The 15,168-nt window shown below is 36.8% G+C and overlaps 1 protein-coding gene across 5 annotated transcripts in view; it reads left to right on the top strand.

Annotated features, from left to right (window-relative positions):
- LOC127438150 (transcription factor Sox-2-like) overlaps positions 1 to 14,327 on the top strand; it is a 77,352-nt gene extending 63,025 nt beyond the window's left edge. For 4 of the 5 annotated variants that reach the window (XR_007896655.1, XR_007896656.1, XR_007896657.1 and 1 more), the window contains 2 exons: positions 7,772 to 7,845; positions 13,866 to 14,327. The gene's annotated coding sequence lies outside the window, so the exon portion shown is untranslated. The remainder of the gene's footprint in view (positions 1 to 7,771; positions 7,846 to 13,865) is intronic. The other variant, XM_051693494.1, reaches the window with a different exon arrangement.
- The last annotated feature ends 841 nt before the right edge of the window (positions 14,328 to 15,168 follow it).

The following is a 15,168-nucleotide window of genomic DNA, read 5'->3' as shown; positions in this document are numbered from 1 at the left end:
AAATTATTAAGAATTTATTTAAATTTTTTTTTTTGTTTTTGTTTTTTTTTGCATTATAGTCATCAGTGTTCATGTCAAAACAGCAACCTTTTACAACCCTGTAGAGTGAGAGATCTACCCAGACCTGCTTGACTCATGTCATCGCAATGTTTACCGGTTACATTTCATTCCTTTTATTTTATACTAAGCAATTAGAAACAAGAGATGGCCACTAACAGGGCTGTGCTGCTTTCTATCGTGTCGTTTGTAAAGGGCTTAACCCTACTTGAACCTGTTTATTTGTGTCCCTCTCTTCGCAATGCTCAAAACAAAGCCTCATGCTACTGTACCCCAATAAAGCCAGAAAACACAGTCAGGGATGGCATGAACTGACTCTGAAGGATGATTATTGTGGATGCTGCCAGTACCCAACAAGCCCTCATTATGATGGGAGGAATTATGAGCAGTGGATATGTGAGATCGCTAGTGGCAAGCAAGATAAGGCGAGTATTTGTCACTTACTGTAACAGCGGCTCCCATTCATTAAGGGCCCGTGTCTAATAAACTACTGGAGGAAAGAGGGCCAGCTGTACTGTGAAGTCTCAAACAAGGCGGCTCTTTCTCCGCGGCCCCAAACTTTGTCAAAAGGCGAAACTGTCTTATGAGGAGCTCTGTGATTCAACAAGACTGAACAGAGATTCCAATAGAGGTTTGTCTTTGGGGAGCAAACAAAGGCTTCCTTTTCACTAAATAATGAAAAATAGAGTGTTCAAGAGGAACAGCAAAAATTGATATAGCTTCTTATAGACTAGTTCCAGTTAAGTAAACTGGAAAACAAACAATTCAAGGGTTGATGCAATACTTTACTGGATACTTATTTTAAAACTGTTAGGGTTAATAACATATTAAGAAGATAATTTACTCCAGTGTCAAAAGAAATAAATAAAGAATTAGATTTCCTTTAAGAAAATGAAATATATTTTTGGATTGTTTGTTTAATTCAAAACAAATCTCTTTGTAAGTACTGTAATGCCAAAAAGGAATAGGTTTATTGTAAAGTATTTATCATGGTATTATTTATTGTACTGCCTTCAGTGTGCTGATTTAACTAAATACAAAAAAAATAAATAAAAATAAAATTAAAATACTGTATTACAGTAATGATAATCAAATGAGAATAACCACTGAGAATAATGTAGATAAAGACGTTTTCATGCGAGACCAAAAACATTAATTACTTCATTATGCTAATAATTAGTGCAGTCAGTAAATTATTATTTTTTAATCATGATTAATCACATTTTTTGTAGTTAATCGCGATTAATCGAAGATTTTGAAAATGCTGAAATTTGACACCATATGTACTTCTTTTCCTGTCAAAATGCATTTATTTCCATCTTAGAAAAGAAAAGAAAACAATATGTAACAATATAATGCTTTATTAAAATTTCACCAATTCAAGTAACATTAAACGTTTCCAAAAGTCTAATTGGGAGTTTGACTAATTTAAAGAACTAGTCTCCACAGAGGTTGCATATTCACTGCAATGCGATTTAAATATCTTAAACTCTCATCCTCCACAATATTAATCAGCTGGTAAACAATATGGATATCCATCTTCCTTCAGCAATCGCGAAGCTGCATTCATGATTCGCGTCTGAGTGGCAACGCCAGTGTCACGTCATTTTGAACTCCATGAGAAAAGCACTTGCAGACAAAAAAATGCAGTCTCATTCTGTGTTTTGGTGATAGTTAAAACTTGACATGCTTCTGTGGTAATTAATAATAACCTTACAAACAAATACTTGATTTCTGTCATAAGTTTTATCTGGGATTGTTTTGTACAAAAAAATAGCATTAAGAGCTCTTTTCCCCATCATTTTATCACTGAAAAGGAAGCGCTGTTGTGTGTGTTGGGGCATGTGCGTCAGTATAATGTTCCACATTCCACATTGCAAAGGTTCCACCCTTCCAACAAGTGTTTATGCTGTATTAACGGTAAATGTGTTAGTCGCGATTAAAAGAATGTTCCGGGTTCAGTTACAAGTTAAGCTCAATCGACAGCATTTGTGGCATAATGTTGATTACCACAAAAATTTATTTTGAATCGTCCCTCCTTTTCTTTAAAAAAGCAAAAACCGAGGTTACAGTGAGGCACTTACAATGGAAGTGAATGAGGATAATTTTTGGAAGGTTTAAAGGCAGAAATGTGAAGCTTATAATTTTATAAAAGCACTTACATTAATTCTTCTGTTAAAACTTGTGTATTATTTGAGCTGTAAAGTTGTTTAAATTGTCATTTTTACAGTCGTTTTAGGATTTTAGTGTTTGTTGACATTAGATTGTCATGGTAACGAAGTTGTAAAATTGGCAATAACTTTACCCGGAAAAGGTTTGTAAGTGATTTTATCACACTAAAATCATGTTTACATGCATATCCTTTATGTCTTGTGGCTATAATTTTGAAACAGTGAGTATTTTAACGTTCAAAAATTGTCCCTATTCACTTTCATTGTAAGTGCCTCACTGTAACCCAGATTTGTGCTTTTTTTAAAGAAAAGGAGGGACGAGTCATAATCATTTTTTGTGGTAATCAAAATCATGCTACAAATGATGTCGATTGAGCTTAACTTGTATTGAACCAAGAACATTCCTTTAAGTAAAATTAACATGTTAATCTTTTTTAACTAATGGCATGTGTTAACACGTTGATTCTGACAGCTCTACTGAAACATTTGGGGAACACACTTAATTATCATAGAAATAACAAAATTGAGAACCACTGTTCACTGGTAATTACATTTTTGGGGAACGTTCTTAATTATCATAGAAATAATGTTCAAATACAAAATTGAGAATCCAGTCTTGTTCTTTCAGTTAGTCAACCTCCAACTTAGACTTTGGGAAACGTTTAATGTTACTTGAATTGGTGATATTTTAGTGCATTTCTATCTTTATACTGTGGAAGGCTTTGTTTGGAAAATGTTAATAAAGCATTATATTGTTACATATTGTTTTGTTTTCTTTCCTTAGATGGGAATAATGCATTTTGACAGGAAAATAAGTATATACTGTATGGTGAAAAATGTCAGCATTTTAAAAATCTGTAATTAATCGCAATTAACGAAAAAAATGATGCGATTAATCATGATTAAAAAATTTAATCGACTGACAGCATTAGTTAAAATACAAAATTGAGAACAACTGCATTACGTAAATTAAATTTGGGGGGAACATGCTTAATCATCTTAGAAATCATTTCAAAATACAAAATTGAAATCCACTTTTCTACGGTAAGGAAATGTTTGGGGAACATGCTTAATTATCATATAAATAATGCCAAAATACAAAATTAAGAACCACTGTATTACCGTAATTATGTTGGGGGGGGGGGGGGGGCACTCTTAATTATGATCGGAATAATGACAAAATACAAAATTGAGAACCACTGTTTTATGGTAATGACATTTTTGGGGAACATGCTTAATTATCCTAAAAATAATGTCAATGTACAAAATTACGGTAATAAAATTTTACGGTAATACGCTTAATTAGGATATAATGTCAACATGCAAAATGTCACAATGCAGGACTGATCCTAAAATATGCTTAAATCTCTTTATGTGACATATTATATATTTTTTCTTTTGATATTGGGATAAAATGCAACTCTTGTGTGATTCCCCTTTAAGGCCCCAGAAGTGATCCAAAAGCAAACTGACCAGCAACAAGGTCTGGACAGGGCAAGGATAAATTTCTATATAAATCTTATGATTATCAGGGTAGGGCAGCATTAACCAAAAGCATTGCAAGCTTAAGTTGATCTTAGAGGCCATTGGCGCCAATGGTTTCTACGATCTACTTAGGCTTACAATGCTTTTGGGAAATGCCGCCCTGGTTAGTTTACCCATAACCTATCCTAAAAAAAATACTTATCTTGGAGTCCTCTATACATGTCCAACCCACCTACCACTACAATGGCCTTCTCATCACCATATTCCCACATTATAGAGATACACAAACCATGCTGGAATCCATGAATGGAAGCCCTCCAATTCCAACCTGTATTCTTCTATAAAGTTGACTAAATTCCAAGGATGGCTCAAGAGGAACACATGTCTTCAACTATTCCGACACTTGAATGCATTTCTAGGGTGATGGCAGAGGGTTCCTCTCATTTTGGGGTATCTTTTTTGGATCATGGTAGGCTATTGTGACTCCTGCTCAGCTTCCTGTCAGTTACCATCTGATGGAGGTGTGGGAGGGCAGCACTAACGTCTTGGAATGTGACAAGTCCATGTGAACTATTTCCTTTCTTTCCTAACTACTTGTTGCTTTATAAAGTTCTATTTTGAACTCCAAACTGGTAAAGTATTGACCATGTGCAGTGATAAATACTTCCCAGGCCACTTTTAAAGCATCAGGCCGAGCAGTTCAGAGTAACGCTTCCAGTAGCACTTAACCAAAGTATGAAAAGGTATGGTATGATTGAAAACAGTTCCCAGTACGGAATTTTAAGCAAGGTTAGCTAACCATACTATTGTGACTTGGCGACTCATGACTGGTAACTCAACCATTCAGTCCATTCTAATTATGATTTCACAGCACTACAATGGAAACCAATGAAAACCTGAAAATATCTCTTTTTAACACCGTTTTCTTTTTTTTTTTTTTTTTTTTTAAATGGGTCGAAATCCAACTGCCAATGTTTCTGTTTGCCGTCTGTGGTTAAGCAGCTAAACCTTAAACTCAAACTCATAAACTAGAGACGTGGGTTTATATTTGCAGAGCTACACCATTTTTGTTGGGGCTCAAATGGAACTCCTATAAGGATATTTGCTGTCATTAGCTGAGCTCATGACGGTTTAGCATAGACCAATTAAAACTCATGGTTTGCTTATCCAGTTGTTATGTCTCTCCAAGGACTATTGTGACTGGGGCCATACATCCCATTGTTTTCCAATAATTAATGACACTTTGGTTTACTTTGGACTATACTGGGATATGAGTATAAGACAGCTATAAGAATGGGAGAGATATACTGTAAACCACAATTCAAACACACAAGGCTCTAATGACAAATTACTAACTTCAGAAGGTCAGAATTAAAGTCAACAAGAGCATTGTATCACTTGCAACTACAGTCGAACACTTGAATCAATCCACTAAGCCATTGAGGAATGCAAGAAAGAGGGTAGGGGGAGTTTTAGTACAGTGGTTCTGAACTGAGGGGCTTGCAAACCTAAAACGGGTTACAGGTCTATTGGGTTGTGAGCAGCAGGGTAAAACAGTTCTAAATGAAAATAATACAAGCGCACAAACTATATAATCATGCATAGTCAGGATTGCAAAATAAATAAACTTATCAACTTTAAAAATGTAGGAGAAAACACTTCCCATAACTTTTGTTGTTAACTTCAAAGGCTGCTCGTCCAATCAAACGCTACAGTATTTTGGTGCAAATCTTTCATTTAGTAAAACCTAGCCAAATTAGACAAATGCCAACATGAACAGGTTATATTACATGCCCTTATCCTCAAAAACCATGAACAAAACAAGTGAAAAAATAAAATAAAAAAATAGATTAAGAAAATAGGAGCTTTCCTATTGAGCTTAAGTCTTGTTAAACCCGGTATATTCCGGATTCAGTTTCAAGTTAAGTTCAGTCGACAGCATTTGTGGCATAATGTTGATTACCACAAACATTTATTTCTTATTTTGAAGAAAAGTCCCTCCTTTTCTTAAAAAAAAACACAATACAAACAAAAATATGGGTTACAGTGAGGCAGTTACAATGGAAGTGAATAGGGCCAATCAATAATAGTTAAAATACTCACGCTTTCAAAAGTATAGCCACAAGATGTAAACAATATATGTATTAACATGATTTTAGGGTAATAAGTAAGGGAAAATGTACAGTCAGCCGGTTTGTATCGCAAAATAAACCCCAACAAGGTGATCAGGACCCCGATGCAAAGCTTATTACATGGCTACTAACCAAATAAATAAATAAATGGATATGAAATATTGATTTGTGCTGAAATTATGTCATTATGTAAGAAGAAATAAATCACTGATAAGGCTGAATTCCATCTCTGTTTGCGTCAGAGTTCTGTTGGTGTTTATTTTGAAAATAATGACTGTCTGACTGCTCATTATCCAGCTTATTGCAAGACTCCTTACCAAATAAATAAGTAAACGGACATGAAACATTGATTCGAGTTTAAATTATTTTATAAGCTTACTTTTAGGGATTGCACAGTGATTTGAGAAGTTGGAAAGATGACTTGCGACCGCTCTGATATGTCTTAAACCCCTGATGTGCGGTTGTTACTCAGAAATATAAGACTGCTAAATGGCGCTACTGACCAATCAGAATGGTCAGTAGAAACCATGGTTTCTGCCAAAAAAAACAACAACAAAAAAACATGGTTACTACAGTCATGGTTCATTTTCATAATAGGGTGAAAACATTAAATTGAACATACATTTATAGTTAATATACGTTAACAAAACTAGAAAACACAAAAATTGGGTGCAAGTGAATCAGTGAATCATTTTTGTGAACTAATTCATTTACATGAACAGTCCGATAGAACCAACCCACTAAAATAAATCAGAGTTCCCAACGCTAAATATAAGGGAATCGGTTATTTTAACCGGTTCTTTACAAATGGTTCATTTAAAAATTATTTGGTATTTCAAGTGCTACATTAGAGAGATTTAGGTGATTGTGTTTGATTACTCCCTCAGCTCCATTGCTGTGTTCTCAATACGATGTGATAAATGTAGCATTTTGTGATGCTATAGTGCTACTCAATGGAGCTACTGTTAAAAGTTAGTAGCATTGCTACTTTTAGCATTTTCTACTCCCAAAGACTGGTTGCCACACATGTTCAATGTCAAATCTGGGTTCTGAAGCAAAATTAGTTGCAAACCTCTGCTCTAGATGAAAGCTGGATTTTAGAATGCAAGTGGGAAGTGGGATTGGCTCCATCTGTTGAGAGGGTCTTTCCGTCATGAAACCAACTGCACGGACAGGGCTTTAGCCCAACATGTTTGTGAGGGAGTCAATGGATGTTGGGTCTTCCCACAGTCCTCAACATGCTCCTTGAAGGGGGAGTGTACCAGGAGGCGTATCCTCTATCTAAGATTCTTTGTCCCTATAGGGGGGCAAACAGTGGGATCCCACAAGGAAGGAAACTCATTCCTCTTCCTTCAACAACAGAAGGAGGAGAAAGAAAGTATATTACATGTTTGAAAATCTGCCCAATGCTATTATTTTAGTGACCAAACCAGTAGGGGTACAGCTCTACAAGTCGAGAGTTGCGAGACGGTTGGATGAGATTTTCTTTGGCTCACATCAGGGATTTTATGAATGCACCTGCAAGTGTGGTTTCCTGCATTGTTTTGGTGTTTTGTTGATTGTTTCACATATCAGTAATGGAAATGAGGCAATAAAACGAAAGGAAAGTTGATATCAATTTCACTTGCACACAAAAGTGTGTGCCACAAGAGTGTTATTCAGAAGGAAGTTACTCAAAAGAACAGAGTAGAAAAACTCGCTAGCTACTCCATTACCAGAGAATCCAGTCATTAATTTCAGCGTGCATTTAAATATGCAATAACAGATTCCAAATCACAGTAGACACGCCTTAAAATCTGGAACAAACAATTACAGGAATACTGACTGTACATGAATACTCAGCAAACTTGACATTAGATGTTTGACTTGATTTTATCCCCTCCTCTTTTTCTCTTTCTGTTTTTTCTTTTATTTTTTCTACTCAAGCATGGCGGTGATAATTGGATTGTGTGGACACCTGTATGAGTGCAGTATATCCAGGGGATTAGAGGACTGGATGGGTGAGTCAACTCAAATTATTGTCACGTTAACCCATACAACTGGCAGCCGCAACCCCCTACTACTTACTAAAATAAGGTTTTAATTCATTCAGAACATCTAAACAACCTCAAAAGCACCACTGCCACAAATGTTCATGTGCTTTTCTAAATCTATAACTTTAGATCTGTGGTCTTAAATGGTTTTGCTCAGGCCACAGATTTTGAAATGACACTTTTCACTTGGCAGATGCTTTTATCAAAAATGACATCAGTTTGGGTGTTCCCTGGAAATCAAACCCATGACCTTGGCGTTGCTAACACAACTCCACCTGTTGAGCTACAGATTTTTTTTTACATTGGATATATTTTTCCTTTGTTCATGGTTTTTAAGGATAAGGTCATGTTGGCATGTGCCTAATTTACCAGCTTCTATGATAGATTTGTGGCAAAATACCATGTTTGACTGAAGTTTGATTGGACACATGATCTTTGTCGTCATCGAAACAAGATATGGGAGGTGTTTTCTCCTTTCTTTTAAAAGATGATGAGGCTTTTTATTTTGTTATCCTAACTATGCACACATATCTGGTAAGTCACATTTAATTATAAATTAATTTATATCTAAATAAATATATTTTATTCATTTATAATTTATTGAGAAGGTCAAAGGAATATTGTATCTTTTAGACTTGATATCACATTCTACCTTGGTACATGAAGGACAAATGTCAGACACTACTGCCAACAGCTCTTGTATAAGCTCATCAGGACAGCCGTAGTTAGGAGTTTGTAAACAGAGCGTAGAGTGTGTGGAGGGGGAGGCAGAGGTGCTGAAAGACGACACAGCAATAGCGAAACTCAAGCCGGTCGTTGGCGTAGGGGAAGGAGGGGGTTGTTTGACCACCGGGATGAACGATGGGACGACAGTCCCATCAGAAAGCACTGCGTGGATTCACTAGGTGACGTCTAGGCAGGTAATTCATCAGTCCACGCTGGGGCAGGGCCTCAAAAAACTTCCCATGGTCACTTCTGAGTGCGAATACGTAATGAGCTGGAGGGCTCCACATTTGCCACGGCTGATTAGCTGAGAACAATGAGCCCAAACAGAACTGGCAGCCCTCACAATGGGGACTGGAAAGCCTCAAGGCGTTGCCTCCATATTTCTAGAAGAGGAAGAGAGAGGGAGAAAAAGAGAGAGAAAAGTGAACAACACTGTAGCTTATAACTCTCTGCTCTCTTATGGAGGACTGTTGAAAATGTTGAGATTTTGTCGCTAGACTTCCAAGAGTGTGTATGGTGTTTGCACTCAAACACCAAGAAAATGTTTTGTCAAAATTTCAATAGACAGAAAAACATTGTGTATATAACCTGGCTAAGAAAAAAAGATTGGCTAAGGTGTATGCAAACATCTGACTTCAACTTAAACTAATACATTTAAATTCAGTTTTTCGCAATTCCTGACATTCAATTGTAGAAAACATTCTCTGTCTTAAGATCACTACTTTATTTTAAGAATGTGAAATATCAGAATAATAGTAGAGAGAATTATTTCTTTCAGCTTTTATTTCTTTCATCATATTCCCAGTGGGTCAGAAGTTTACATACAATTTGTTAGTATTTGGTAGCATTGCCTTTAAATTGTTTAACTTGGGTAAAACATTTTGGGTAGCCTTCCACAAGATTCTCACAATAAGTTGCTGGAATTTTGGCCCATTCCTCCAGACAGAACTGGTATAACTGAGTCAGGTTTGTAGGCCCCCTTGCTCGCACATGCTTTTTCAGTTCTGCCCACACATTTTCTATCAGAATAAGGTCAGGGCTTTGTGATCGCCACTCAATACCTTGAATTTGTTGTTCCTTAAGCCATTTTGCCACAACTTTGGAGGTATGCTTGGGGTCATTGTCCATTTGGAAGACCCTTTTGCGACCAAGCTTTCTTCATGGCTAATGTCTTGAGATGTTGCTTCAATATATCCACATAATGTTCCTTCCTCATGATGCCATCTATTTTGTGAAGTGCATCAGTCCCTCCTGCAGCAAAGCACCCCCACAACACGATGCTCCCACCCCCGTGCTTCACGGTGGGATGGTGTTCTTTGGCTTGCAAGCCTCACCCTTTTTCCTCCAAACATAACAATGGTCATTATGGCCAAAAAGTCCATTTTGTTTCATCAGACCAGAGAAAATCTCCAAAAAGTAAGATCTTTGTCCCCATGTGCACTTGCAAACTGTAGTCTGGCTTTTTTATGGCGGTTTTGGAGCATTGGATTCTTCCTTGCTGAACAGCCTTTCAGGTTATGTTGATACTGGACTCGTTTTACTGTGGATATAGATACTTGTCTACCTGTTTCCTCCAGCATCTTCACAAGGTCCTTTGCCGTTGTTTTGGGATTGATTTGCAATTTTTGCACCAAATTACGTTCATCTCTAGGAGACAGAATGCGTCTCTTTCCTGAGTGGTATGATGGCTGTGTGGCCCCATGGTGTTTATACTTGCATACTATTGTTTGTACAGATGAACGTGGTACCTTCAGGCATTTGGAAATTGCTCCCAAGGATGAACTAGACTTGTGGAAGTCCACAGTTTTTTTCTGAGGTCTTGGCTGATTTATTTTGATTTCCCCATGATGTCAAGCAAAGAGGCACTGAGTTTGAAAGTAGGCCTTAAAATACATCCACAGGTACACCTCCAATTCAGTTCACCTCCTATCAGAAGCTAATTGGCTAATTGTCTAAAGGCTTGACATCATTTTCTGGAATTTTCCAATCTGCTTAAAGGCACAGTTAACTTAGTGTATGTAAACTTCTGACCCACTGGAATTGTGATATAGTCAATTAAAAGTGAAACAATATGTCTGTAAACAATTGCTGGAAAAATTACTCATGTCATGCACAAAGTAGATGTCCTAAATGACTTGAAAAAACTATAGTTTGTTAACATGAAATCTGTGGAGTGGTTAAAAAAATGAGTTTTAATGACTTCAATCTAATTGTATGAAAACTGAAGGAAACTCAAAAGGAAATTGGTAGTTTAATTCACCAAATGGCATTCAACTGATCACACAATATAGTCAGGACATTACTGATGTAAAAAACAGCTCCATCACTATTTGAAAAAAGTCATTTTTGATCAAATCTAGACAGGCCTCATTTCCAGCAGCCATCATTCCAACACCATATCCTTGAGTAATCATGCTAAACTGCTAATTTGGTATTAGAAAATCACTTGCCATTATATCAAACACAGCTGAAAGCTATTTGGTTCGTTAAATGAAGCTTAATATTTTCTTTGTGTTTGTTGCCACAGTAAGCAATAGACTGGCATGTCTTAAGGTCAATATTAGGCCAAAAATGGCAAAAATGAAACAGCTTCTCAATCAGTCAATCATTGTTTTGAGGAATGAAGGCTATGCAATGCTTGAAATTGCCAAAAAAATTAAGATTTCATACAAAGGTGTATACTACAGTCTTGAAAGACAAAGGACAACTGGCTCTAACAAGGACAGAAAGAGATGTGGAAGGCCAGATGTACAACTAAACAAGAGGATAAGTATATCAGAGTCTCTAGTTTGAGAAATAGACGCCTCACATGTCCTCAACTGACAGCTTCATTGAATTGTACAACAGGAAAGAGAAGACTCAGGGGTGCAGGCCTTATCGGAAGAATTGCAAAGAAAAAGACACTTTTGAAACAAAAAAGCAAAAAGATAAGGTTAGAGTGGGCAAAGAAACAGACATTGGACAACAGATAATTGGAAAAGAGTGTTATGGATCTTAACCACATTGAGCTTTTGTGGGATCAGCTAGACTGTAAGGTGCGTGAGAAGTGCCTGACAAGACTACAGGAAGTGTGGGGTGAAATGTCACCTGAGTATCTGGACAAACTGACTAGAATGCCAAGGATCTGCAAAGCTGTCATTGCTGCACGTGGAGGATATTTTGATAGAGAACAGAGAACTTTTGGGTGGTTACTGGGTCATAATTATGCAGTTGCTAAGGTGTTCTGACTGTTTTTAGCATGATGCAATGCAGTTGCTAGGGTGTTCTGGGTGATTTATAGGTGGCTGGAGTGTTATGTGACATTGCTAGCTTGTTGCTTACTGGTCCAAGTCAAAAGAGCACACCTTTAAGTCTCTATGATAGTTTGGCATTGATAGATGGTTGCTAAGGTGTTCTGGGTGGTTGCTAGGTGGTTGCTTGTGTGTTCTGAGTGGTTTCTACAAGGTTACTTATTGGCTCAAGTCCAAAGAGAACACCTTTAAGTCTCTATGATAGTTTGGCCTTGCTAAATGGTTGTGAAGGTGTTCTGGGTGGTTGCTATGGTGTTGTTAGGTTGATGCTAGGTGGTTGCTTGGGTGTTCTGTGTGGTTTCTACAAGGTTGCTTTCTGGCTCAAGTCAAAAGAGCACACCTTTAAGTCTCTATGATAGTGTGGCCTTGCTAAATTTTTGTGAATGTATTCTGGGTGGTCGCTAGGGTGTTGTTAGGTGGTTGCTAGGTGGTTTCTTTGATGTTCTGTGTGGTTGCTACAAGGCTGCTTACTGGCCCAAGTCAAAAAAGCTCACTTTTGAGTTTTTAAGATATTTTGGCCTTGCTAAATGGTTGTTGGGGTGTTCTAGGTGGTTGTGAGTGTTTTGAGTGGTTACTAGGTCATTGTTAGGCTGTTGCTGGGTGGTTGTTACATGGTTTCTTACTGGCCCAAGACAAAAAAGCTCACCTTCAAATTTCTATGATATGTTATCTTTGCTATATTATTGCTTGCATGTTGTTGGAGTGATAGTTGCTAGAGTGTTTTGGGCGGTTACTAGGTGGTTGCTAAAGTGTCTTGCCCAACCCCCAAGTCAACTATGATATTATGGTCTCTAGATATGGTTTAATATTTAGGGCTTTGTTCAAAATCCCTAACACTAATGATGCTTTCCTCAGCAAACATTACTAATCAAAGAATAAAAGAACTACGTCTATGTCATTTCTTGAAATTATTACATTGTGATTTTCCTGATAATTTGTGTGTAATATTAACATTACAGTTTATAGCTACATTTAAATTAACAGTTCTTTTCTGACCAACCAAATATGTGGTATTCTTAACTAAGCAAGAGTTGGCCTGGAAAAGAGATCAACTTCATTAGTGTCTTTTGTTTGACAAAGAGGACACTGGCTCGTGCACAGCGTAGAAGCCCTGCATAAGCCCTATCTCTATGAACATGCTCTACCAAATGAGTTTCTGTATCAGTTGAAGACATTTCGCTGGTTATTTTAAAAATAGAGCGAATGGAAGGGAAGCCCCTGGAATATTTATTGGGAGGGGGTGATAAATCCACAATCCACTGACAATTTTCCCTTTTTGGTCACATTCTCTTCACTGTTTTTCCAATTACTTAATGGTATTTACATATGATTTCAATGTAGTGCAGCAGACACGCAGCCCAGCAAAATAATTCACGCTTAATTGTATTTCATAAATCATATTGGGAAGCCCTTCAGAATAAGCTCCCTGTAACAAAATGATAAAATGGCCAATTATGAGAAAATTCCAGGGTCTTTAATTTACTAAACATACTCCAGAGAGTATGTATTTTAGCAGGATACATTGGACTTTCTAAATGTTAAATAGCGTTCCTTTAATAAATGCAGTGGCTTTACACTACAAAGAGACACATACATACCTCAAGAATGCATTGGACCCTTTTTAATATCATAATGTATAGAGTTAATAGTAAATGGAATACACTTTGGGAGCATTTTCTTGCCACTTCGATAAAAAATAAATAAAAAAAGTGCCATTTTTGTCACTTTTAGTGTCATTTATGCATCGAACGCTTGTTCATTTCTGATCCCGTAGTGAATGTGACTTTATAATTGTTTGGGCTTGTTCTCTCTGCATCTCACTATGACTAAACAACCAGACCCCCTCCATCTGGTAGACCACACTAATGTTTGCAGTCTAAACTATAGCTCTTTAAACGTAAATAACTGGAGTGATAGTGAGTGATAGCAGCTCCATCTCTCTCAAATTCCTAATCAGAATGTTTGTTTTAGGTCTTACAGCTTCTGTCCAAACCTGTGGGTCCAGTTTTATCCAGGACATGTCCCTTGATTGCCTCAGCTAAATTCTTCTGCTTTTGTCATCTACTGGAGGGCCGGACCTGCGTGCTGGTGACCGCAATGTCAGCAAACGAGCTGCATCAACCTCCCAGTGAACGCAAGACTTGGATCTGTGCTGAAATGATTGTGTATATAAAAAATATATCTTTTTGCCACTATGTCGTGTGTGACTCCTTTCATTAAAAATAATTCAAATTCATGTTTTGTAATATAAAATATTATAATACAAGATAACTGCTTTCAAAAAAACAATCTTTACTAATCTCTCTTTGATGCATAAACTCTTGTTCTTTGTTTGATACATCAATAAATAGAACATTTCGAAATGTTTGTAGATTGCTTGTTTTGTTATAAGAGATTCAATGCACTTAATATGTTTTCAAAAATAAAAGAGAAATCTCTTGGGGGAAAAAAGTCATTCTTACAGCTTTATATTTGAGACTGATTGTCCTCTGAAAGTATAGATAACAAAAATAGTTAAAGGCAGATGTATTCATCAGGCTTATTAATAGCTATCATGGAATTTCAAACACCATATTTCAAACTGTTTAGCAAGGGAACTATTTGCACATAAAGGATTTTCTCATCAACTAATTTTTTATGTATTTATTTAAAGTTGGCCATTTTACAAATGCTGTTTTTGGGACGGTGATTTCAAACTTTGGTTTCCCAAGCAACAAGCTTATGGAGGGCCAAATTACTCAAAATGAAATCATTAAATTATTTATTTAATGAATATTGAGATTCATCAAATAAAATCATTAAAATAATAAATCAACAATAATAATCAATAAATGTATTTAATTTTAGCACTAGTTTGCATCTATTTTTATATTGTTAAATTTTTCATTATGAATGAACATTACATTTATATAGCACTTGTCTGACACTACCCTCAAAGCACTTCACACAGTGAACAGGGAACTCTCCTCAACCACCACCAGTGTACAGCATCCACCTGGATGCCATAGTGCATCAGTGCACTCACCACACACCAGCTATTGGTGGAGAGGAGAGAGTAGAGTGAGAGCCAATTAATGGATGGGGATTATTAGGAAGCCATGATTGATAAGGGCCAATGGGGGGAATTTGGCCAGGACACCATGGTTATACACCTACTCATTTCAAGAAGTTTCCTGGGTTTCTTAATGACCACAGAAACTCAGGACCTCAGTTTAATGTCTCATCTGAAGGACAGTGCCTTTTTACAGTATAGTTTTCCCCCATCACTATACTG

Source organism: Myxocyprinus asiaticus, chromosome 49, assembly GCF_019703515.2.
Source record: "Myxocyprinus asiaticus isolate MX2 ecotype Aquarium Trade chromosome 49, UBuf_Myxa_2, whole genome shotgun sequence".
In the NCBI taxonomy this organism is placed as follows: domain Eukaryota; kingdom Metazoa; phylum Chordata; class Actinopteri; order Cypriniformes; family Catostomidae; genus Myxocyprinus; species Myxocyprinus asiaticus.
This window is presented reverse-complemented; position numbering and strand designations above follow the sequence as displayed.